This window comes from Pseudorca crassidens, chromosome 18, assembly GCF_039906515.1.
Source record: "Pseudorca crassidens isolate mPseCra1 chromosome 18, mPseCra1.hap1, whole genome shotgun sequence".
Classification (NCBI taxonomy): Eukaryota; Metazoa; Chordata; class Mammalia; order Artiodactyla; family Delphinidae; genus Pseudorca; species Pseudorca crassidens.
In genome coordinates, this window is record NC_090313.1 from 22,008,813 (window position 1) to 22,035,927 (window position 27,115).

At 33.5% G+C, this 27,115-nt stretch overlaps 1 long non-coding RNA gene across 1 annotated transcript in view; it reads right to left on the reverse strand.

The window, feature by feature from the left end:
• Positions 1-2,172: 2,172 nt before the first annotated feature.
• LOC137210894 (uncharacterized) overlaps positions 2,173-27,115 on the reverse strand; it is a 68,744-nt gene continuing 43,801 nt past the window's right edge. The window contains exon 3 of the long non-coding RNA XR_010936772.1: positions 2,173-2,232. This is a non-coding gene — a long non-coding RNA (uncharacterized lncRNA). The remainder of the gene's footprint in view (positions 2,233-27,115) is intronic.

Sequence of the window (27,115 nt, forward strand, 5' to 3'; positions counted from 1 at the left end):
ATTTGAGGTGAGGAGAGAGGGGATGGCAGAATTGGAAATAATTTCCTGCTCATGCCTGAGATCATTTTCTGACAAAATGAAAATAGGCTATAAACTAAAAATAGTCTCTATCATTTATGCTAAGTGTACATGCCTGCCAAGAATAACAACATTAAATGAAATATTTCTTGAAATAGGACCCACTGTCATCACTCTCCTTTGCTATTAATCTTAATTCGCTGATGAATTGGCTTAGCAAGACCCATATATTTTCATAAATTTGATTAGCAATAGGAAAAATTTAGAAAAATGTTTAACAAGCCAATATAAAACTGTAACTCATAAAAATATATGGGAGTATTTAAAACAGAAATACTGAATGAGAGTAAAATTTGCATTCATTTGCAATTCATAAGTTGGTAGTACCAATGAGTCCAGTAAAACTGAATTTCTTGTTCCAACTGTAATCAGCTATCTTTTTACATCAACAAATTTTGTATCTTAACATCCATCACAGAATGAAGAAACCCCTTTACCCCTTTTTCTGAATTATACTCACCTTCTGTAAATTATATCATTTACTGATAAAATGATTGCAAGTGTACCAAGTACTTTGTTCAAATAATTAAAAGAAACCCAGAGGAACAACAGTGAAAATGACAACACATGTACACACATGCACACATATACACAATCCACTTATCTGTACTTCCTCCTTGTTTATAGACTGGTCAATGCTTAAGACTTAGCTGACTATATAAAAAGTGGCTTAGGTACCATGTTCTTCCAAAGACACATTATAGCCACACTCACATTAATTTGCCTTTTCCTCTTTTCCTATTTTCTTCAACTTCCCCACCATCCCTGAGTATTTTTCAACATGCAACTAGGTTTTCAGTAACTTAAGGTTTGTGTTTTCTAATATGTAAGCCCAGGTCTTCATTCACAGAAGTTAGTCAATAAGTATTTATAGAATGGATAGATGTTGGGTTTGATAAAATAATGACTCCATTAACATTGCCATCTGGAATCAAGAAGTATAGTGCATGATCTGCACTGATGAATAAATTAATACATATAAACTTTAATACATCTTTTCAATAGTGCTTCTTCTTCTGAAAATATATTTTAATGGAAAAACTGTCATGCCCTATCACTTATAAAAATTCATTTTTTCCTGTCAGTCATTCAATTGGTTTTAATTTAATTAGATCATAAAATATTATAATAAAAACACTATGGAATAAGATAAAAATAAAATGGAAATAATTATTCAGTGAAGAATACTTCTTTTTTCAAAAGTATTTACAAAAATATCACATTGGTAAGATGCAACAGTTAATGTCATATTACATATGCTTAATGATAACTGAAATAAAATGTTAGAATATATAGCTGTGTTCTGGATTATAACAAAATTTCATAGAACATAAGTCACTATGTATTGCTTTAACTGCTAGATTATTGGGAATCAAGGTGTTATCTCAAATCTAATCAAGTCGTTTAAAAATATATCATGTATTCTTATTTTGGCTCACAATCAACATTTTATTACATGTCACGAAGCAAATCTGCAGAATGTATCTCACAAAACAATCTTATGCTGTGATCATTGTTTATCAAAGAAGTAACACAGACTTTTGCTTTATGCTGAACACTCCTGCTTCCATATGTATGTTACATACCTATAATATATATGTGCATATGTATGTATATGATATTTATAAACATATGTATATAAATATGTATAATATAAAATAGTTTAAATGGCATAGATTACATTTCTCATGTTCCTGGTACTGATAAAATATAAGTGAATTAAACATGCATCAGAAGCAATGATCCTTGTCATGAAATATTACACAGTAAAATTGGAAAAAAATAGAAAATAGGAATATATTTAAAGATTTTCAAAGTTAGCAGAGTACTTAGTAGTTATTTAGCTATGGCAATCCCTTGGTTAGATTTATACCTGAAATAGGAATATTTTTTGAAATTTATTGAATGTTGAATTCTGACTTTCCGATCAAGATTTCCAATGTATATGTCAATGTGGTTATAAATAATTGATTTTTTTTAATATAGGATAGCTTAAAGGGAGTTCCAATTGAAATATTATAAAGGTAGGAATTAAAATATGCAGGAACAAATTAATAATGATGTAAAGCATCAAATGAAAGAAGTAACACTTACCATGACAAAAATGCAAAGAAGTGTTTGAGTCCAGAAACTAATTACAAAATAAAGGAGTCCCTGATGAAAAGAGTGGAAAAGAAATAGTTTGAGCATAAGCATAAAATGAAATATTATATAAAGACATACACCTAGGTATGTGTTGCTAACTTTTCTGAATACCAATTATAAACCCATGAAAACCAAAAAACAATCCAGATTTCAAGAACAGGTCAATACCAATGGAAACATAACCAAACAGGCATTATATTTTTTTCTTATACATTATAAGCTAGAAAAGGGAAGACTATTTTTTAAAAGGTTGTATCAAATTCTTTTTACTCAGTAATAGGCTATCTATAGTAGGAAAAAGTACAGTATACCACCATCGCTCATGAATCAGCAAAATCAAAACTTGCTGGATGTTAAAAATTTCAAAGATACAACATATATTTGAGAGAAATACTTATATAATTGATAAGCTCCATGAAAATCATATTGGAACTATATAATAATTATATTCAGCACTTATTATGTATATTTTACCAAGCACTGTTCTGTCTTTTGCATATAATATGTATTTCATTTCTTACAAGAATTATATGGACAAAATAGTATTACTAATTTCCAAATGAGGATAACAAAGTTTAAGAAATCAAATACCTATGTAGGACACAGGAACACAGGATGTAATATAGTTTTTAAGCCATTCACTTTGCCTTAGAGGCTGAGGCTTTCACCACAGTTCAGTAAAGTCTGCCAACATTCAAACAGACATGCCAATGTAGATTGCATTGAGAAAAAATAGGAGTAGTCAATGAATCTAGGAATATTTTTACTGATAATCTAATCATGATAAAGTATCTTATAGTCTAATATAAGAAAATAACTATTTTCTTACATTAAATAGATGTATAATAAGGGAGAGGAAGGAAAAAGAAACTATAGCCTGGCACCGTAGTTATTAAATAAAACTATTGAATTTTATTTGCAAATTAAGTATGAGTGTTATAAGAATAAAACCATAAACAAGCATCTTGGTAGATAAAGGTACACATTGATATTTAAGTATAAGTAATATATACATAAACTTTTAAAGGTAGGCATTAATTAAATAAATATAATAGATGCACAATGCAAATAACTGCCATTAAAAAAATCAGTTGGTCATCCCAGTTAGGACAAATAAGTTGAATCACTTTAGTAAAAACAGAGAGAACATACTGTGCCAGTCATTGTTCTAAGCATTTTACATGCATTAAACTACTAGAGATCCACAATTAATTCATAAGTTGATTCTATTGTTATATCTGCCTTGCGAATGGGTCAACTGAGGCCAATAAAGGTTATGTGGTCTGCCCATCTTGAGAGAAAATGAATCATAAATCCACTTCTTTAGTGAGCATTCCTAATGCCTCTCAATTAGTAGACAAATATTTTAGAAATGTATTGTTTTAAACAACTGCATTCAAATAAATATCTTCATAAAACAAAGAAAAGCACCAACTTTAAAAGTTATTCATATTTTGATTAAACTAAAATTGAAAACATTCAGTTATTAAAAGATACCATTCCCCATCTTATAAAATAATATATAAGAAATGGAGACGCTGTATACTCAGTAGAAGTTCAAAGCCAAGAATACTCATTCGAGGACTAAGCTTAAGAAAGGGAAAATGAAGTCAAAAAGTACAAAAAGAGGAAAGGATGTGCATAGCAAGTGGGAACCTATTTTACAGGGAGAAACTGACAGCTTCAATCTGCTGTGTATTCCAGGAAGGCTATTTGTAAGTGACATAATACATAGCAACTAAATCCAGGATTGCCCCCCCCACTGAAAAAAAAGTTCTTCAAACTGGCACAAAAATGGGAATAAGAAGGGTGGCTATTACCCTTCTATTAGATATGTCTCTTTATCTCAACCTAGTTCCTCTAAACATAACTAACACAATTTGGAATTTCTCCTTAACTGAAATTAACTTTAGTAGTATAAAAATTCCAAAAACCTCAAGGATTAATTAATTCAAGGGGAAAAAAACCTTTGCATATGACTAAACACTTTCTGCGCAGAGAAAGAAGCAGCACAAGACAGATGAGAAATTTATGGATTCACCATTGTCAAAAGCCAAAGCTCTTCCTTAGCTCCAGGAATATCTTTGTACTTTATTCTGGACCAAAAACAAACAGACAAACAAAAAGACCCCCAAAAAACTAAAAACCAAGCTAGCAAACAAACAAAACGAGCTCATCTTGACAAATGGTATTCCCCATTTCTTGCAAATATTGATGCAAAAGAGATAGCTGCTTCAGCTTAGGATGTAGAAATTCTCAATGGAGATTACTTAATGGGTCCTGGATATTCTTCTGGAGTAATAAAAAAGTTTTGAAACTAGAGATACATGGTGATTGTATAACACTGTGAATGTGCAACATGCCACTGAATTGTCCACTTTAAGTTGGTTCATGGTATGTTATGTGAATTTCATCTCAGTTAAAAAATCCAAGGTGGTAAAAAAAAGAGAGTAAGTGGTTATCATTTCATTCCCCTTAAAATTTCAGTGATAAATTAACAGTAAAATATGAATATGTATGATTTTGTTTAAATGAATATGCTTTATAAAATATATCATCTTTAACAGAGAAATACACAATTCCTTATTATCCTTGCTTGAGAAGTCAACCCAGTCATTTTGCCCTATCCAGTATTTTGAATAAGAGGTATTATTCTTTCAAAAATCTAATCTATGAGGTCAAAAGTAGAAAAGAAAATACACTCTAATAAAAATTGCCTTTCTATTTCTGCTTCTGAGGCTGTTTAATCATTCCGTGTGTATTGTTGCTGGACTTAACAATCATCTTTTGTGGGCAAAAAAGCTCTAATTAGCTCCATGTCAAGCACTGAGCTGACAGGCAAATATTCTAAAAAGGGTTCTAAATCAGCACTAATTTAAATCACCTCTACTATCTGCTAAGACTACTAGCAGACAGGGGCAAATAGTACACTGAAGGTTTTGCAAAAGCATATTTGTATATGAATTTTAATATATATATTATACTTACTTGGAGAGATAATAATCTAAAGCTTTTGAATGAACATGAAGATTTCAAATATGGTGAAAAAATTAGGTAAATCAACTTGTGCATTCCAGTATGTTCTCAAAGGAATCGGGAATTTATTCAATAGCTCTCTGATTATAATCCAAGTAACTTGAAACATCTTTCTGTCATACAAACTCACTCATATAGGGACAATTAAGTATTTAATTACCAGAAGCTTTAAACAAATTTTATATTAATAACATTCATAACTTTGAAAATATTTTCTATGGAGAATCTGAAAAATAACTATTATGTATATAGACATCTTTGATATCCATATATGTTCTGTTTGGTTGGAGCATTTAACCATTTACATTTAAGGTAGTTTTCAAGATGTATATTCCTATTACCATTTTCTTAATTGTTTTGGGTTTGTTATTGTAATTCTTTTCCTTCTCTTTTGTTTCCTGCCTAGAGAAATTCCTTTAGCATTTGTTGTAGAGCTGGTTTCGTGGTGCTGAATTCTCTTAGGTTTTGCTTGTCTGTAAAGATTTTAATTTCTCCACCGAATCTGAATGTGATCCTTGCTGGGTAGAGTAATCTTGGTTGTAGGTTTTTCCCTTTCATCACTTTAAATATGTCCTGCTACTCCATTCTGGCTTACAGAGTTTCTGCTGAAAGATCAGCTGTTAAACTTATGGGGACTCCCTTGTGTGTTAATTGTTGCTTTTCCCTTCTTGCTTTTAATATTTTTTATTTGTATTTAATTTTTAATAGTGTGATTCATATGTGTCTTGGCCTGTTTCTCCTTGGATTTATCCTGTATGGGACTCTTTGAGCTTCCTGGACTTGATTGACTATTTCCTTACCCATATTAGGGAAGTTTTCAACTATAATTCTTCAAATATTTTCTTAGTCCCTTTTTTTTTTCTCTTCTTCTTCTGGGACCCCTATAATTCGAATGTTGGTGCATTTATTGTTGTCCCAGAGGTCTCTGAGATTGTCTTTTATTCTTTTCATTCTGTTTCCTTTATTCTGCTCTATGGTAGTTATTTCCACTATTTTATCTTCCAGGTCACTTATCCATTTTTCTTCCTCAGTTATTCTGCTATTGATTCCTTCTAGAGAATTTTTAATCTCATATCTCGTGTTGATCATCATTGTTTGTTTGCTCTTTAGTTCTTCTAGTTCCTTGTTAAACGTTTCTTATATTTTCTCCATTCTATTTCCAAGATTTTGGATCACATTTACTATAATTACTCTGAATTCTTTTTCAGGTAGACTGCCTATTTCCTCTTCATTAGTTTGGTCTTGTGGGTTTTTATCTTGCTCCTTCATCTACTGCTTATTTCTCTGTTTTCTCATTTTGCTTAACTTACTGTGTTTGGGGTCTCTTTTTTTCAGGCTGCAGGTTCATAGTTCCCATCGTTTTTGTGTCTGCCCCCAGTGGGTAAGGTTGCTTCGGTGGCTTGTGTAGGCTTTCTGATGGAGGGCACTAGTGCCTGTGTTCTAGTGGATGATGCTGGATCTTGTCTTTCTGGTGGACAGGACCGTGTCCAGTGGTGTTTTGGGGTGTCTGTGACCTCATTATGATTTTTTTTTTTTTTTTTTTTTTTTGCGGTACGCGGGCCTCTCACTGTTGTGGCCTCTCCTGTTGTGGAGCACAGGCTCCGGATGTGCAGGCTCAGTGGCCATGGTTCACAGGCCTAGCCGTTCCATGGCATGTGGGAACTTCCCGGACCAGGGCATGAACCCGTGTCCCCTGCATCGGCAGGCGGACTCTCAACCACTGCGCCACCAGGGAAGCCCAGCCTTATGATTTTAGGCAGACCTTCTGCTAATGGGTGGGTTTGTATTTCTGTCTTGCTAGTTGTTTGGCATAGGGTGTCCAGCACTGCAGCTTGCTGCTCGTTGAGTGGACCTGGGTCTTAGCACTGAGATGGAGAGCTCTGGGGGAGCTTTCGCCGTTTGATATTATGTGGAACCGGAGAACTCTGGTGGACCATTGTCCTGAAATCGGCTCTCCCACCTCAGAGGCTCAGTCCTGACACCCGGCCACAGCACCAAGACCCTGTCAGCCACACAGCTCAGAAGAAAAGGGAGAAAAAAAGGAAGGAAAGAAAGAATGAAAAATAAAATAGTTATTAAAATAGAAAAAATTATTAAAAATAAAAAAGTTAAAAAGTAAAAAAGAAAAAGAAAGAAGAGAACAACTAAACCAAAAAACAAATCCTCCAATGATAACAAGCACTAAAATCTATACTAAAAACTAAAAAAAAACATAAAACAAAAAACGGACAGTCAGAACCCTAGGAAAAATGGCAAAAGCAAAGCTATACAGACAAATGACACAACGAAGCATACACACTCACAAAAAGAGAAAAAGGAAAAAATAGAAAAAATATGTATATATATATATAAAAATAATAAAAGAGAGCAACCAAATAAATAAACAAATCTAAGAATGATAATAAGCTCTAAATACTAAACTAAGATAAACATAAAAACAGAAACAAATTCAATGCAGAAAGCTAACCCCAAGTCTACAGTTTCTCCCAAAGTCCACTGCCTCAATTTTGGAATGATTTGTTGTCTATTCAGATATTCCACAGCTGCAGTGTACATCAAGTTGATTGTGGAGATTTAATCTGCTGCTCCTGAGGCTACTGGGAGAAATTTCCCTTTCTCTTCTTTGTTTGCACAGCTCCTGGGGTTCAGCTTTGGATTTGGCCCTGCCTCTGTGTGTAGGTCACCTGAGGGTGTCTTTTGGGAAGTCTGAGGTCTTCTGAATGCCAGCATTCAGTATGTGTTCTTTAGGAGTTGTTCCACATGTAGATGTAGTTTTGATATATTTGTGTGGAGGAAGGTGATCTCCACTTCTTACTCCTCTGCCATCTTGAAGGCACCCCATCAACTTGATCTTTATAATCAGAAAATCCTCTTGTTCTTGCAAAAATAGATCTCACTAACTTACTACAATGCAACCAATTATTGTTGGACAGTGGTTTTAAAGTAGTCTTGAATTTTGGAGGCAATGGTTATATCCAAATAGCTTGGGCATTTTCTCAATCATACAAAATAGCTACCATAATCCAGTGTTTAATTTTAATTGGTGGCAGAATAAGCTATTCTGTTTGATGCATATGGATCACTTAAGTTAATATACCTGAAGCATTTGTGGCAGATTGGAATAATATAAGGTAACTTTAGCTTTTCTTGGGCAGAATATCATAGAAGAAGGTTCTTGGCTTTTGATGTAAACTTTTACTTTATTCAGCAAATAACTGTTCTTTTGAGAAATAGTGACTTATATAGGACTCAGATCCTATAAATATTAAATGACACAACATGAGATATCAGTTGACCATGAAACATGTTTGCCATTAAGAACTTGGTGTTAATTGAACTGAAAAACAGAAAAACAATACACCAAGTTCTTGACTAGCTATTATGAATACAAAAATAATAATACCAAAATGTACCATCAAAGACCTCAAAATATAATGGGATAAAATGCAATTTGGCTTTTTCTGTAGTCAGTAATACCTAGAAGTAAAATAAACTATGTTTTTCTTAATGCAGAGGACAATATTGCTTGAAATTACCTTAAGTGACTGTAGTACATTTCATATTCTTTCCCTTAAAAAACAATGATACATAAATATATCAGAGACAAAATCTCAGCCTTGTGTTCTTTCAAAATAAAACCACAACCTATTTTGGCAAGAATGTTAGATGGAGTTTCCAAGGAGAAATGTTAATGTATTCAAATATATTCAGTTATATCCTAATAGCAGCATATTTATCTATATCAATAAGCAGATTCTTTCAAATAACAGAATTCCTTATTTTAGCTAATTGGTTTGATTCAATTTGCCACTATGTAAATCAATCTTGTTTAAATTTTATATTCTACTTTTAACATAACAGTCCAAAATTTGTACCACACGGAATATCGACTGAACTTGGAGTTTTATGCCCTAAACTTTGTATATTTAATAAGTTTGCAAAATAGTGAATGTACCAAATAAGAGGAGGAAATAAACATTATTTTCATCAGACAGTCTTGTTTGACTTCTATATCTTTCTATGTGCCAGGATTTCTTATGGTTTGTCATATTTAATTAGCCTCAGACATGCAATTATACTTTCTCTTCTTTATCATTATTATCATTTATAGCTTTACTTGCCTCTGTGTGAACCTTGACAGCTTGTTATATTTGTGAACATTCATTCACAGTACCTTATTTCTTTTCTTCAAGAAAGCCTTTACTTTTAAGTTTAGAAGAGCACACCAATTTAACAGATAAATAATGAACGCTAATTTTTGGTATCAAGAATGCTTTTAAGTTTTTACTCTAAAATCCAGTAGGGAAAAATCCCCAGCATATACTGATTGACTCTGCCTGTAATTTGGACCTCAATACAGAATCATGATTTTCCTTATAAACTGTCTTAAAGTTAGTAATGCTAAGATGTTTTTTTGAGTTGTCAATCACCTGATTGTTCCTAGCTGGCCACAAACAGTTTTTAAACTAATTTTCTATCCTTAATTTTGTATTTCGTATTTACATATTTTAAAAGTTCAATACCATTTCATTATTTATTAATTCAAGACAAAATATATTATATTTAATTTCTTTTATGATATGTTGAACAAAGTTTAAAAAATAATAATTTGGAATATGGAAAATTTGAAAATTTGGAATAGTTAAAATTATTTCTAGATGATTCCAGTAGAAGTAAAGTTTCATTCATTCAGAAAAAGTTTTATCCAATCACTTGCAACTTACTTGTGTAACCCTTCTGGCTCTAATGTTGTTTTAAGGTTGTTTCGGCATTGGTTTTTACTCTAAGTTACCTGGGATATTTAAAATGTACCCATACTAATTTAATTTTTTCCCATTACATCAAATTATATAAGTAAATATACAAAGAATTTAAGAAAAGAATAGGATATAACTCTCCATATAAGCACATGTACTGATTCTCTTCACACCAGCGTGAATCTGATTAGAAAAAAAATTAATCCCCAATATTCAGTCCAACATTTAGAAGTCAATATTTTTCAGTTTGGAAAAAATACATGCAGTCTTCTGGTGAAGATGTATAGATAGATAGATAGATAGATAGATAGATAGATAGATAGATAATGTCCAAATACAATATGTGGAATCTGTGAGCAAACTAGTAATGGTAAGAGAATTCAGTTTATGGCATTTTCCTTTTTATTTAGGTGGAATTGTATACTCTAATCAAATAAACGTATTTGCCAAGAGTAACAAGTTATGAAAGCTTTTATGGAATAGAATAAGCTGATTTTTTTTCAGAGATAGCACATTTTGATTCATTACCAGCATTTCCTTCCACTCAAATTACCCAACTATATGCCAGAAATAATCCATGTTTTTTGCTCCTGCAAACTTTGAATGTATTTTGAAGAATGAAATGATATTTTGTACATTTTCAAATTATCATAGTTTTTCCATGTAAGCTCCAAAACTTGAAAATAATATGATTTTCAGCACATTGTATATTTGGGATACTATATAAAATGGTTACACAATTAATTTAAATGCATATGATGAATCCCATAAAATACCCATCATGACATGCAACTTTTTTAACATTAGCAATTTAATATTATTCTTTTCCTTGTTTCAGTGAAGTAAGATTTTATTTCCACTTTTTCACAAAATTTTATACTATTGTATTATATATTTAATTTAGCAAAGTATTTTATTCATACCATTCATAAGCATTTGGAAGAAAATTATGAAACATTATCAAATGTTAAGGGCAAACTAAAGTGAAGTAAAATTATTTTTCATATATCTATATTATCTCCATATGAATATTTGTGTGAAGCTATATGATTATTACTCCAAGCTGTCATCATCTAGTTCTACATTGACTATTCTTCAGTTGCCCTGCTCAGATCTCCCTTCAGAAAAGAACTTGCATTCAGCGCTGAAGATAGCGGGTAGCTGACAGTCTATAATTGTAGCACCTTTAATTTCTGTCCCAGCATTTGAGCTGAGACTACACATTTTTTGCCCAGTCCCAGCCAATGAGTGAACATAGCAAGGCTACCAGTGCTGGTCATTTTTGTCCAATGCACGGCTCCTTTATTAGGCAGTAGCTATTTCAGAACTTCTCATCATGCTGGCAAACTGTCAGATCTGCATACCAATCTCAGGCTCTACCTGCCTATCCTGTTCCCACCCATCTTTCATTTAATGGGTTGCAGATCCTCAATGCATTCTGAAGTTTTCCCCTGTGTATTCTGGCTTCCTTTCCCTTTTTTTCTTGCAGACATTAAGGACAATAACTTTTCTGAACGCCTAAGTTTATCTCAGGGACTGCTATGTGAGGTACTGAACTGACACAAGCTCCCGTATGTCAGGGTTTTAATTCTAGTAATAATTTATTACCCGCCTTTGGGATGTAGAAGTCTTACAGTTGTTTGTTTTTAATTTTGATGAGTATACTCATTTTCCATATTTTTATTTTTTTATTTTGAATAATTTTAGATTTAGATTATAGAGTTGCAAAGATAATACAGATAGTTTTACTGTATACCTCTCACCAAGCTCCTCCTAATGTTAATATTTCATATAACCATGGCACATATATCAAAATTAAGACATAACAAAGGTGTGATGCTAGTAAAGTATAGTACAGACATTAAAATTTCTAATGCTTGTTAAAATATTTCATTTAGTCATCAGGTCTCCTGGCAAATTTGTGACAGGTTTTACATCTTTCCTTTTTTTTTTTGAACTAACCTTTACATTTTTGAAGAGTATTGGTCAAGAATTTCGTAGAACCAAAACTAGTTTTTTTCTGATGTTTTCTCATAATTATATTGGGATTATGGATTTGAGGGAAGAATATCACAGAGAGAAAGTGTTCTTCAATTGCATCATACCAACGGATACATGACATCAACATGGCATCAAAGACTTGTTCCTGTTAACCTTGATCCTTGGATTAAGGTGGTATCTGCCAGGTTTACCCACTGTAGAGTTTGGTTTGTACTCTTCTTACAATACCTTATAAAGTTTTTGTCTGGTTTTGGCGTTAGGGTAATGCTGGTCTCATAAATGAGCTGGGCACCTTTCCCTCCCCTTGTATTTTCTAGAGGAGATTTTGTACAACAGGTGTTATTTCTTCCTTAAATGTTTGGTAGATGAAGACTTGTTCTTTAGGAGAAATAGGAGAAGTAGGGCTGAGTGGAGTTTGTATAATGGCTGTTCTTCTTCCTCAGCCAGCATCACAGCAAAGATTTCTGAGGTTCTCCCAGATCTTCCTTGTGAGTTCGTCATGGAGATCTTGGAGGGAAACCCTGTAAGAAGGTGCAACCCTCCTCCCATGTCTGAAATCTGAAGGGGCTTCTCACTTTTACTCTATCTTACACTTGGCCTTGAACTTTTTTTTTTTTAATTAACTGAATCTTCTTTCCTGTTTAGGTGGCATTTGGAAGCTTTTGTCCTGGGTAAGAAAATACGGGATCCTGTTTCTCAAGACAGGTGTCTAAATATGGGATCCTGTTTCTCAAGACAGATGACTATCTCTCTGTCCACTTCAGGTTAGTTGTTTGCCCTGAAAAGTCAGTTTTCTGATGAGTTCAAGAAAAGTCATTAATTTGCTGTTTCTCCAGCTTTGTTCTTGTCATAAGCATGAGAGTAAAACTGTTTTCATTCCATCATATTTCTTGCTGACCTCAGGAGCCCTCTGGCCTCATTTTTTATGTTACTGTTCTGTTTCTTTTCCTCCTTTGCCTTTTCTTCATCATCTTCAATTGGAAAAATGACTTAAATGTTGAGTACTTATGAGATTTCAATAAGTAAAGCCATATGGAAAAGTTATAAATCTATATAATCAAAGAGCAACTTATAGTTTTTACAATGCCGTTATACTTTTGTATAATACTATTTATACAATACTTATATGTGTAAGAAAATAAATTTTTTATTAAAAATAAATCAGGATTATCCCATCTGAAAGATTAAAATTTTTAAAATCATCCAATCTCAATAAATGCGTGCATGTATTTGAATTTGGACTGTTTTCTAAGTGAATTCAATATATTTCTGGATATAAGACCTCTTTACTTTCTTAGTTTTATTTTGGGAAAAATAATTTTTATACTAAACAATATTTCTTTTGCAGAAGCAAGTTAATCCAATCTGTAATTTCACTGCATTTTTTCCTTTTTAATTATGTCTTCAGGGAAATATGCCAAAAATATGGATTTATTTTGTTTACACAGTAAAGTATTATCACATAGATTACAAATATTAAAGGTTCTAGGTTTTATATTAATAAGAAAGCACTTGATGACTTACTATGATTATACAGTACTTCTCACATAATCCATCCATTTAACTGGCATCAAGCCTCTCAAAAAGAGACCAAGGCACATGTAATGTTTATGTTCTAAAGCTGAATTTCAGTTATACTATAAATGCTGTTTAGGTTTCTAAGTGCATTTGTTAAGCTATTTGTAGACATTTATAATTAATGTGCAGTTATGTCATTATTATCAAGAACAAAATTGTATTTTAACTGGTGGCAGTTAATCATTTCAGAAATTGGTTCACTGCATTATTTTCTTGTTGTTATTGAAACGCATTTAAAAATGATGCCACTTTTGGGACTCTTTTTACTAAGGAAGCTGGGTAACTTTAGTAGTAAGTTGTTGGAGCAGCTTAAGTAGAAAATTCCTTCCTCCTTTCCTTTCTTTCTCTTTTCACTCTTCTCTGTTTGGTTAGATAAGACAGGAATAATTGACTACCTTAATGTTTCATTTTAAATTTGACTTCCAACTAACATTATTTAAGTGCCTTGGTTACTAAAATATATACCAGGTAAGTATTATTATATTATTTTTTGCTCCTCTATTTCCAGATAAGCCCACTATTTCATGCCTTTTAAAATTAAATACCTTTTATATCCGTAAACCACATAGGAATGCATTTTCCTTTAATAAGGAGAACATTGCATACAAGGCTGGACAATCTCCTATTCTAGCTCCATTCCTAGACACTGTTAAGAACCACTGGGTTTTACTTTAGAATTTTTAACAATTCTGCGTGGTAAGTGTGTACTTGTAGGTGTGAGCACATATGAGTGTATATCCAGTGCTTTATTTTTTGGTTCTGTTTTCTCTGATAATTTTGTAGCTCAACATTGAACCATAGTAATTTTCTCTTCAGTTTTGTTTAGTCTGGAATTATTTCCACATTCTGAACTTTTGTTTTTATTTTCATTTTTAATTTCAACAATCACAGTTTTAAGTTCCAGAATCTCCAATAGCTTATTACTGTCTGATGATCTCTGCTTAATGGACACAGATCCTTCACTTATATCTCTGAGAAATGAAAAGAAACACTTATTTTAAAGTTCTAAGTATACTCTTTTTTCTTTTCCTCTGTGTAATTCTGTCTTCTTGTATTCCTTATATCTCATTTAAGATAGTAACCTTATTCAAATGTTTGTTGGTTCTTGAATGTGTACTGATTTTCCAACACAGTTTTCTGTGTGTTGACTTTGCTGAGGCAGACCCTGGCAAAGAGCTGTTGTTTTTAGATTTTTTATTTTTTTTAATAGTTATGAAATGAACTTTGTGTTAGAAATCATTTAGCAGTAAATCAGGTCATATTCAAAAATCTACATTGTAGCAATTTACCAGTAGGCAAACATTTCCATTCCAGTCATTTGATTTGTGTTGCTTTATGATTCATTATACAGTACACTTTAACATAGCAGACGAACCGAAACCCCAAGAACTTTGTTCTAAGTTTTATGATTGGGCATATTTAAATAATATTATAATAAAAATAACAATGCTCAGCTCCCATGAAATGATTTATTTCTTTTTAAAGGAAGCTATTACTACAGTTTGAGAAACAATGAACTAAGGAACAATGCTAGTTTGGGAGATTTCTAGCTAAGGTGGAAGAGAGATGTTTTCTGGTAAAGTACCCAGACACTGTGTAGACTGGATCAGATTCCTCCAGTATTTGTTCTATATTATGATTTACTTTGACACAGAATTAGTCACACATCAGTGTAATTGTCTGTCTTTTTTCCTGTCATCCTATTAAAACAATAGAGAACATGCTGTATGTGTCCTGTTTACTATTTTATCTCCATAGTCTGGTAAATGATAGTTGCTCAAAAAATATTATTGAATGAGAAAATAAATTTCAGAAATATTTCATATTGCTTTTTAGTCATACAGTAACTGTAAGGAATTTTACACGTGTTAAGTATTAAAACAATACAAACATAATATTCCCCCCGCATACGAAGAATTCAGAGGGATAACAGGCATATATCCAATGACTTAAAAATTTCTCCTTTTTGAAACAGTGAATGAAGGATACATATTTTCTTTGATGGCATCAAACTGCACCCAATGTAAAAACATGGTCTAGTGAGTCAAATACCTTAATGAATAAACTGAAATTTCCACAACATTGATTATATGTATAAACTATCTCAGCCTTAATGACTGGCTGCCACTTGCACAGTTTGTTGTTTACAGTTCTGCCTCTTTGCCTCCTAAGAGCATTTTGTTCTGACTGAGACACCCCTTCACACTTTGCTGCACAGGCACGTTAAGTCTGGGCTTCTCTGATATTGACAACTCTATCATATTGATTCAAATTGTGCTTCAAACATGCTCTCAAAGGATTTCTTATGACCATCTCTTGCACAACTGGTTTCTTCAGTTCCTCATACACAGGTTGCTTTGGAATCTTATTGCCATCAATTTTCCTCACATGAATAGGCTTGCAGAACAATATAAAAAGAAAATAACTCAGATGTTCAGAATTTGTGAGTATTCAATGATTGTATCATTTGAAGCTTTATCAAGGTATATTACTCCAGGAAAAATTTTGTTTCTTGTTAGAATGCTCTCCTAAGAATGGAGCTGATCAATTCCAGATCACGCAGGTATTGCAGAATGGAAGCTGTCGTCATTATATCGTCATCATTACAGCTTGCATTTATGTAGCATTTTATAAAATTATTTTTAATTGATTATGAAACTGCATTTTAGAATAAGTTACTTACTTAGTGTTAATTAGCTACAAAGAAGCTAACTAGGACTAGAACCCAGGATTTCTGACTAAGGATGTTACTATTATATGCTACTGACATACAGAGTTTAAAGCAGCCTGATGTAATTTATTTGCCCAAATACATTGGCCACAGACTGATAGAGCCATGAATAAACCCAGGACATTCTGCTTGCAGAGATAGAGCACTCAGCTACTTCACAAAGGCCCTAGCAATGTAACATTGTGTAAAAAGCAGACTTTGAAATCAGTGGATTCTGTCACTTACTATCTTTGACTTTGGGCAAGTTCCTTAACTTCTCTGAGCTTCATTTTTCCCAGGTATGAATTAGGAACAATAATGCCTACTTTGCAGAAATGTAACAAAGTTTAGAGATAACTTATGCAAAATAATAAGCAGATTGCTAGGCACATAGTAATTACTCACTGACTGTTACCCATTACTATAACTTGTAAAACTATAATAGTATGTCATACAGAAGAGCATTAGACAATTTTGCTGTTGAGTTGTCAGTAAGTACATTGTGCTCTGATTGCATGACAGTTCTATTTAATAAAATTAAAATTTCCTTGGGGAAAAAATAAAAATAAAACAGCCTGACATACAAATTTTTAGTAAACATTATAATTTATAGTTAATTTCTAAAGAATATTTTAGTATGATGTCAAATTACCTTGAAAATGTTTAAAATAGATAAGAATTTTTCTTAATGTTCCATTGATAATTTAGTTAATCTTTGTAGAATGAATAAACATAGAATGAAGAAATAAATGATAAATGAACTCACTGGAATTAATTGAGCATATACTATACAAAAAAGAGTTTGTATTATACAGAGACAAACTAAGTGTTTAAAAATGTAATAATCTTTAAATAAATATGTATTATTTTATAATAATAAAAATCAAAGATAAATCCAAGGTTGATACTATCCCAAAATTGTTTTCAAGTATTGTAAGAGAGTTAATAATAAAATGTTATAGTCCAGGGGGTGAAAACAGTTGCAGTTTTCTGGAACTGAAGATTTATAAAATACAACATATGTGAACAGCTTTGGAGAGATATTCTTAGTCATAACTCAAGTAAACTCAGGTGTGATACAACAGATGCAGGAACTTCAACCAGCATTTTCTGATGGAAAAGGAGAGGAAGCAGAAACATTCTATAGAAACCGGTGTCCCAGTAGAAAACCAACCAAATATAAAAAATAGTTCAGTGCATATGGGTAAAAGATGGCAGGTAGCAACAGGTATTTTTTTAGAAAGCATGTTACATATATTATTTCAATCTGCTAGAACTAATGGAGCATCAGAGAAAAAATGTACCTGGTTTACACTATAATTTGCCTTAGTTTTTGTTTGTTTGTTGGGCTTTGTGTGTGTGTGTGGGGGGGGCTTACCAGGAATTGTTAAATTCCTGGATTAAAATAATGAGTAGAACCTTGCCCATACTATTTTTATACTAGTTGACACTGACATCATAACGAAAGAAATACCTAAAGGTGTAATTTTATTCCTACTCTCTTCTTTTTGGAGGAGATTTGGGGTTTTCAGGAGCTCTCATCATTGAAAGGAAGAAAAGAAAACTGAACTCTAGTCATTTATTCATTTTTATGTATTTTCAGAAAGTTATGTTCAAGTAGGATTGTAGACATTAACTAAATTTATTCATCCCATAAATTTTAAACAATCAGATATACTATGTAGTATTGTTCTATCAACGTGAAAATTGAAAACAAATTCTCTTTGAGCGTCTCTTTTTCCTCTGTTTGAGGGCATATGGTCAAATATACATGTTTTCACACATGAGATGTGTGGTAGGAAGGATTCTGAGAATAGTCCCCAATGTTCCTTGCCCTAGCATAACTCACTTCTCTTTAAGTGTGGGTAGAGATAGTGAATATTGTAAGATATCGTTTCATGATTCTGCTACTTCATATGACAAAAGGAGGAATATCTAGGTGGACCTAATCTGATCACATAAGCCTTTAAAAGCAGAGATTTTCCTGATTGGTAGAAAAAGGAATTAAGAAAGATTTGAAGCCTAGGGAGGAATGAATGGACATTCCACATCTGTCTTTGCAGATAGAGGAGGCCACATGCCAAGAAATGCAGGCATCTTCTACATGATAAAGGGCAGTCCCTGGCTGACAGTGACAAAGAAATGGGAACCTTAGTCCTACACCTCAAGGTACTGAATTTGGTCAACAACTTGAATGTGCTTAGAAGTGGATTCTTGTTTTGGATATATTCAGGAATATATCCAAAACAAGTTCCTAGATAAGAGTCATTTCTGGCTGACATGTAACTTCGGACTTTTGCAACCATATGCAGAGAACCCACTCAAACCCACCAGGAATTCTGACCTACAGAAATGTGAGTTGATAAGTGGGTATGGTTTTAAGCTGCTAAATTTTTCATAATATATTACACAGCATTAGAAAATGGATACATGATGTAAGACATTTTTAAACTGTGATCTTTATGGTGAAAATGTCAGTTCATGTGGATTTGCATTCTGAAATACATTAATACATTTCTATGAATGTCAATATATGTAGTTTTTATTTTGTGTTGTTTGTTGTTTTTTGAACTAATAATTGTCCAATTAAAAAATGCAACATTTCAGTGGACAGAAAGCTCATATGAGCCAGTGGTATGAGACAGTTGTCTAGCCACTAAGTCTAATACAATAGGAGTTTATTACATAGGTCAGTGATGCTCCATGAAGCAAAAAGCTTTCTCACCTCTCCACCACTGACAGCCAGGATTTAGAGAACTACTGGCACGGATAGAATGTATTGTACTCCTTTTCGTGTTTAAGATTAATCAGCGTTTTGCATCACCTGTTACCCAGGTTAACCCAGACCCTGTATCTAATAGTCCCCAATAAGTCTAGATACTATCCTTTCCCAGTGCAAATTTTACTTCATTTTATTTAAATCAACCTCCTGGGAATTAGACTCCGAGGTAGAGACTTGCATGTAGGATGTGTTTTGGACTTTCAGGAATATATCCAAAACAAGGTGAGGGAAGCAGGAATGAATTAAGCAGAGGATTATATTTTTATGGTGAGCTCTGATGCAGTTGCACCAGAGGCCTCAGCTGATCCTACTATAGCTCTGATGTGAGGATGGCCCTTCACAGTGAACTGAAATATAGGAAAGGGACCTACAACACATTGACTGGTCACTAGGTATGAGCTGCTCCCAGAGAAGACACAGAACTTTGGGAAATACAGCTCCTTTGACCAAAAGCAATTGGGAACAGTTTCCAGGGAATTTCTCAGCTATGAGCCATTACATGTCAACTCTCTTGGCACCTGGGGAAATAAGGACTTTGGTCCTGAAAGGGATATCTGGGCAGCACACCAGAGCACATTACACTCCAGATTGTGGCTGCAGGTCCATTTGGTGAAGGACTGGAAGATACTGTATATACTTCTAGTTAAGAGTGCAATGGCTTTCCTCAAGTATATCCAGCAATAACTTTAGGTCTTTGAATTCAGGAGTTGATTTAGATCTAGCAACTGAATGTGGCTGTTAAAAATGTTCAAGTGCCCTTCCCCTCCCCATCCCCAAAACGTCTTACTGTAACCCTCGGAATCTGTGAATATAATGAAACATCACACATGATTAGTTTATGTGGTATGGTGCAGTTGACCTTCAGATAGGGAAATTATCCAGGTGGGCTTTGTCTAATCACATGAGACCTTAAGCTCAGAGAGCTTTCCCTGGCTGATGGCAGGAGGGGAAGGCAGAGAAAATGGAAGTGTGAGAACTCAATATACTCTTGCTGGCTTTGAGATAGAAGGAGCCATGTGAAGAACTTGTGCAGCCTTAGGAGGAAAGCAACCCCTGGATGACAGCCAGCAAGGAAGTGGAACCACAGATCTACAACCACAAAGAACTGGGAGAACCAACAACTTGAATGAGTGTGGAAGTGGATTTTCCACCAGATCCTTGCAATAGGAGCCTAACCAGGCTGAAACATTGACTTTGATCTTGTGAGGCCCTAAGCAGAGAAGCTGTTTGAGTCTGACTGGACTTATGACCTATGGAGCTGTGAGATAATAAATGGGTGTGCTTTAAGTGGTTATATTTGATTTGTGGTGGCAGAAATAGAAAATTAATACACTGAGTGAGGAATTTAATTTTTCCACTGTGGTCAAACTTCTGCTGGCCGACCTTTAATCCTTTTTATAAAATATACAAATTAACAGCATTACTATTGTGTGCTATGCATACAATGAGCTTTTATACATTGCCATAGATTTCTCTGAGTTAAGAGACTGTGATTTCAACCCAGCATTACAGCTCATCACATTAATCAACTTCCTGTTGTCTCTGACTGTTGAATGCTTTAGCTGTGCTCTGCCATTCTAGCATCCCACCAGCCTTATGAGCTTATAAGCTCATAAGGAAGCTCAATACCAAACAGATTACCCTGACAGCCTAGCCATCAATGCTGTTTGCAAAAATTTTGACACCACATTCATCAGTGGTGCCAAAATGAGGGAAATGTCCTCTGAGTACTCTCTAATAATCTAATCTAGTGATTTCTTTAGTTGGGTGCTGAATCCCCAACATCTAGAAGAGTTCTTGGCACATAGGTATACATTAAAACTCTCTCTGACTGATGGAATGAATAAATGGTTAATTAAACACCAACCTATAAAAGGAAACGGTAATTTCCAGCCTCTTTAAACATCACTATGGTATTAAAAATTCAAGATTACTAAAGTTCAGTAAAGCAGTCTATTAACACTCCTGAAAATGTGTTCAGTTAATCAAAAGGATACATCATTTGTCTATTAGCAAACTCTCGGAAGCCAGTGTGTTAAATTAAGAGGTCATAAATTATTTTCTCTTGAGTCAATTAACAGACACAAGAATAATGCTGAAAGGGTTTTTAATATGTTCAGGTTCTTTATCATGGTTAATGAAACTATGCCTATCATTGTCTCATTATTAACAACACCTAAAATTAATAAATTTAGAATATAATGATTCAAATTAAAATTATTGTATTGAGGATTAAAAGGTTTAAATAAAATGAAGATTAAGTTTTTACTTATCTTTTTCTTTGTGTGAACAACTGAATCTAATTAATATTTTATTAATTCTCAACAGTTACCTCTTAAAGACAATTCACAAATTTTATTTTATCATGCGCTTTAACTCAATCTCTTTTTCAAATTTTATCAGAATTAAATTATTGTTGCTCTTTATTGGAGTTACATAATACATTGAAATGCAATCTGGTAAACTGCTACTTTGGACATAATCATTTAAAATGATAGAACCCCAAACAAATATATTAAAGTGTGTGTTCTTTTTTTGTGTGTGTGTGGTACGCGGGCCTCTCACTGTTGTGGCCTCCCCCGTTGCGGAGCACAGGCTCCGAACGTGCAGGCTCAGCGGCCATGGCTCACGGGCCCAGCCACTCCGCGACGTGGGATCTTCCTGGACCGGGGCACGAACCCGTGTCCCCTGCATCGGCAAGCGGACTCTCAACCACTGCGCCACTAGGGAAGCCCTAAAGTGTGTGTTCTTTAATCCCATAAAAATAAATGAAATGTTGGTTGATTTTCATCTATCTGCACAAACTTAGGTAGTTGATTCTATTTTTCATGATAAAATCATAAAATGATATCAAATTAGAAAATCAAATTCAGGTTTAAGGAAGAAGTATAAGAGATTAGGAAGAAAAGGGTAATTCATATAGGTGGATTTCTTTGCTTCCAAAGGGCAATAGAACATCACCACCACTGATAGTACCATTTATCTTGATGGAAAGGAGGACTGTCTATTTTCACAGAAAAAGCATTTTTTTTTAGCATTGAATTTCAAAAGAAAGTTCCTGGATGAATACTTAATCAGGAGGTAGGTATATTTAGAAGGATTACACTCAGAAACATTTTTGAAATATTTTGTGAGACATTTTATACAATGACTTTCATAGAAAGCTGAAGGCATAATATTAAAATGTAATAAAAATATATGTGGGATTCTAAGGTATGATAATCAAATAAGAAATTTCTGGTAGGCAAATGTGTACCAAGATAAAATGTATAGTGTTGTGAATTGTAGACATAATGTGTAGCTTTCAAATGTCAGCAAATATAAAGAGTATAGCGCTCAGAGATGGAGGGAAAACACAGATGGAGACCATGCCCTCCAACACAGTCTTGTGTGGGTATAAATTATGCTGCTATGTTACTAGCTGATGGCCAATCTATGTCTAAGGAAGAGAATAAATGGTGAAAGAATGCCAACAGATTACATAGGTTTTGAGAAGTTTATAAATGATAACATCACACTTTATATATATGTGATTATTCTGTAGTCTTTTTATGGATTGTGTACTAATAAATATAGATATCTCTCTGTAGATTTTCCTTTTCAAAAATGGCGAAAATCCTATTTTTTAAAACTTTAAATTAAAACCATATATATTTTGAGGTTGATTTGTGTGTGTGTGTATGTACTACTTACCTTTTATTCTGAAGCTATAATTCTACATACTATATTGTATCATTCCTATTTGTAAATGGATCTCATGTTCATTATCAGTTCTTATGTTAATACTTATGCTTTTATGAAATATTTAATCTTTCATTTGAATATAACATGACTTTTAATGAAAATATTTTATAATAGCCTGTGAGTGTTATATACATTATTCTTTCAACATCCTGTATGGTCATTGAGATGAATTATTTGTGTACTGAATAAAATAGTTCATGTTTTCTCTGGGCCAATAAATGTATTAAGATATATCTAAGTCAGAATATACATCTTGGCCCCATTTCTGATAACAAGGAACATCAACTCAGTTACCCTTATTTTTTCCATCTTAGATAATGAGAGAATATCTTAGTAAAATCAAGCAAACCATTATCCAAGTTGATGAGTATTTGAACATATATTGAATCATTTTGCCTTGAAGATCTACTTCCTCTGTGCCAGTAACCAAGCAAATCATAAAATCATGTGAATTATTGTGCCCAAGTTGGGCTTATTCCTAACAGAATACCAAACTTCCATGAGAAAAAAAAAAATTTAGACCACCTAAATTGTGGAGAACATAAGGAAAATGTGTTGCCAAATAGGATTCTGCCTCTTTAATCACTTCTAAAAGTTTGGCAAGAATGCATATATATCATTATGCATATTATATATATGCATTATTATATGATTGCGTGTATGTGTGTTGTGTTTAGCTCAGTGTCTAGCTAACTGCATATCTTATTTTGAGGTTTGTTGTATACCTTCTCTTTGCATAAATGGAAAAATGTATAGTTTTTCTACACGTGGATTAAAATGTCGAAGCGTTCTAAAACCTAAATTAAAAAATGTAGCATGAAAAGCGCCACATGGTACAAAGTAAGTACCTTATAACTTAATATTTTTTTAAAGAGATATCTCACCAAATACATAGTTACTTCAATAGTTAAATATGGACATAAAGACAATTGCTGTTGATCTGTCAGAAAAATTTCACTTAGAAAAAATATGATAGAGAGATTTTAAATAAAATACCTATTTCTGAAATAGATCACTGTCGTATTTTTTCCAACCATATGTTTTGTGGAAATTTTGCTTTATGATACGTACTTTGGAAACAAATGTATGTAATTTCAAGAAAATACCAGTAGTCAAGATAAAAGTAGAGAGAGAGTTCCGTGTTTTGGACATTTGTGAGTAACTCAGAGTTAACATAAGCATTATTTCTCCAGAAATAATGGCCCTGTGTTGGTATAACATAAAAATGAGTCATTTTATTTAAAAACTCCATATTTGCAGACTCATTAGGAGTTTAGGTACCATACGTGGCTGAAGTTATTTTTTAAGAATTGATTGGCTAAAACGTTAAAGGCAACATAGGAGTACTTCTGTGGAGAAACAGAACAGAATCTCAATGCAGAAATCTGCTAACCAGAGGGGAGCATCAGATGTTTCTGATTCACTGGAAGCAGTGGGGAGCAAAACTTCCATGAGACAAACCCAGCTTTGCTAACAGTGCCCCAGGATATATTGGCAAATATGTCTGAAATATTGACTTTCATAAAATAGGCAAACTTACATTGTTTGCACATTTCCTTTCACAACTATACCTAAGAATCTCTCCAAAGACAAAAGATAATAGAGTTTCCTCTTTGCCTTTGGTACACTGTGAAACATGACAGTGAATTGTAAAGAAATAGATACCTAAAAACAAAGGGAAAAAATCCTGATCTGAAATCACAGAGAGTCACAGAATAACCAAATATGACTTTTAAACCTAATCTCCCTCTTTAAATATGTTTTTTATAGGAAAATAGATAAATGACTTTTCCAATGACTAAATTAATGACTAGTTCACAGATAAATCAGAAAGGAGAAAAAAAGAGATGCATATGTTCCACGAAGAAACCATTTCTGAGAAATGGTCAGTTTGAATAAAGGTGATTTATTTCATGGTAAAAATATTTGTATGGAGATGCAAATAAAACATCCATGTCCTCTTATAGTAAGCATTCCATTCTTCCAAAGAAATATGTGTATCCTAATTTTCTCCTTTCACACCAAAACTTACAATCAGCGCTCTTACTTTCTTTACAGCAACACTTCTAAAATTACAATATTTAAACGGAACTCCCAAACTCTTGTTAAAATGGGAGGGGTGGGGTGGCACCTGAGTTTTCCAAATTTCTAACAAGTTCCCAAGTGCTTTCAAAGCTGGCCTTTTTCCAGACCATACTGAATAGCAAGGCTTTAGCATAGAGTTTCTCAATGGATATTCAAGAGGACACAGGAGTGCCCCCCAGTTGATGACAGCTGTGCCAAAATTATTGATCTCCTTTGCTCTCGGTGTTTCTGGGTGATGCCTGAGGCAGCCAGAGCCGGGGTTGATGGATTCCAACTACATAGAGCTTTACCCATGAACTATAATAACACACACCTTATGTGTGTTCCTGTAAGACTAAGTGCTGAAAAATTGCATGTATCAATATTGACATGGTGTTTTAGGAGAGAAAATTCTTACCAATTAGAAGTTATGCCCAATGAACATTCCTTAATTAAAATATGCCAAAAATATCTTCAATATAGGTTAATTTGGCATTCCTGAAAAAATAATTTGGAATTATGACAGGCCCACTTAAAGTGGTTGTGGGGGTCTTTTGACTGGCTTTAATCTAATGCCTAGGACTTTACCTGGGAATTTTTTGAGGACAAGATTGAAAAAAATACTATTCTTTAACAATTCCTTAAAATTAGATTGAGTAGTTCTCTAAAAGCCCAGCTTTTTTGAATATATTGAAATCACTAAAAACATGTGCACACTTTTTCTTCTTGATTACAAAATGTATTTTTAGAGATTGTAACTTTGTAATCTATATCACATTCCCAACACTCTATAGGTTCCGATTATATCTTAAAAATTCATTTGCATATATAAAATATATATAATTTTGTTAGGAAACTGTTGAGCGGAACAGCCCACTTTGGCCAGGCACAATGATGACCACTTGCATGAGCTGTCTCACAACAGGAAGTCACAATAAGGAACATGGTGCTGCCACCAAAAACTAACAAGGCGAATTCGGGAGGGGTTGAAAAGAGTGAGGAGACACCAGCCCATAATATGTCCTACCAACCTTCCAGAATCCTTCTTGCTGGAATCCATCTTGGCTGAGAGATGGGCAGGGCCACCAGGAAGAATCCTGAGTCAGACCAAATACAGGCCAACCAAGATAACTGACCAGAGACAACCCAGAAACTAACCCCATTACCATAAAACCTGTGACTGGGAGCCAGGTGGCAGAGCAGTTCTTCCGGATTCCCTTACCCCACTGCTCTCCACCTGGGCGCCCCTTCCCAATAAAGTCTTTTGCTTTGTCAATATGTGTGTCTCCTCGGACAATGCATTTTAGAGTGTTAGCTAAGAGCTCACTCTCCGGCCCTGGAAGGGGTCGCCTTTCCTGCAACAATTGGATTACCTTGGAGTTTTTTTAATATTCTTATGAAGGCACCTTTCTTTGATTAAATTGTTGTTTTCTGTATCACAAAAGGAATATTCCTTGAATCAGATAGTAACAACCTCTGCAACAGAGACAAAAGACAGAACTTTTCAACTCATCAGGGAATAATTAAAGGCTATGAAGCCAGTCACAGGAGTACCCTTTATAGAATTTCATTTAAATAAAAGACAAAAAGAGGAAAATTATTCATACTGTTAAAGGTCTGGAAGTGGTTATCCTTGGGGCGAGTGACTGAAAGGGAGCAGCAAGAGACTTCTAAGTTGCTGGTAATGTTCTAGGTGATGCGTTCAGTTTGCTAAAAATCAGTATAATGTATCCTTGTGATATGTGTACCTTTCTGTCTTAATAAAATTTTAAATGTATGAATAATCATATTTTTTAATTTTGGATTTTTCAGAGGTAGAGTGCTTTTTACTTAAAATATTTTAATTACTATTTATTTGCATGATTTTATATCATGCATTGTTTTTGCTCTTTCATCAGCTATTGTACAGGTTATTTTCAGTAATAATTTTATGGGGATTTTCTGGATAATATTTAACAGTAAACTATCACTCAACAGTTAGAGGAATAATTGTGTTTGTGTTTGAGTATGTATATGTGGTGCATGTGTTTGGTAAAGGACAGGATATAAACACTTTCATTTAGCAAATTCTAATTGTAACCTTTAGATATGCTGAGAGAGTAGGTTGCAACTATAGATTTAGTGTTATGTTTTTGAAAAATTTGTAATGCTTTCCTAAATCTTTCTTTCCACAAACAGGTTTGATAGAGAATTGCACAACTGAGAACTTTCTGTCTGATG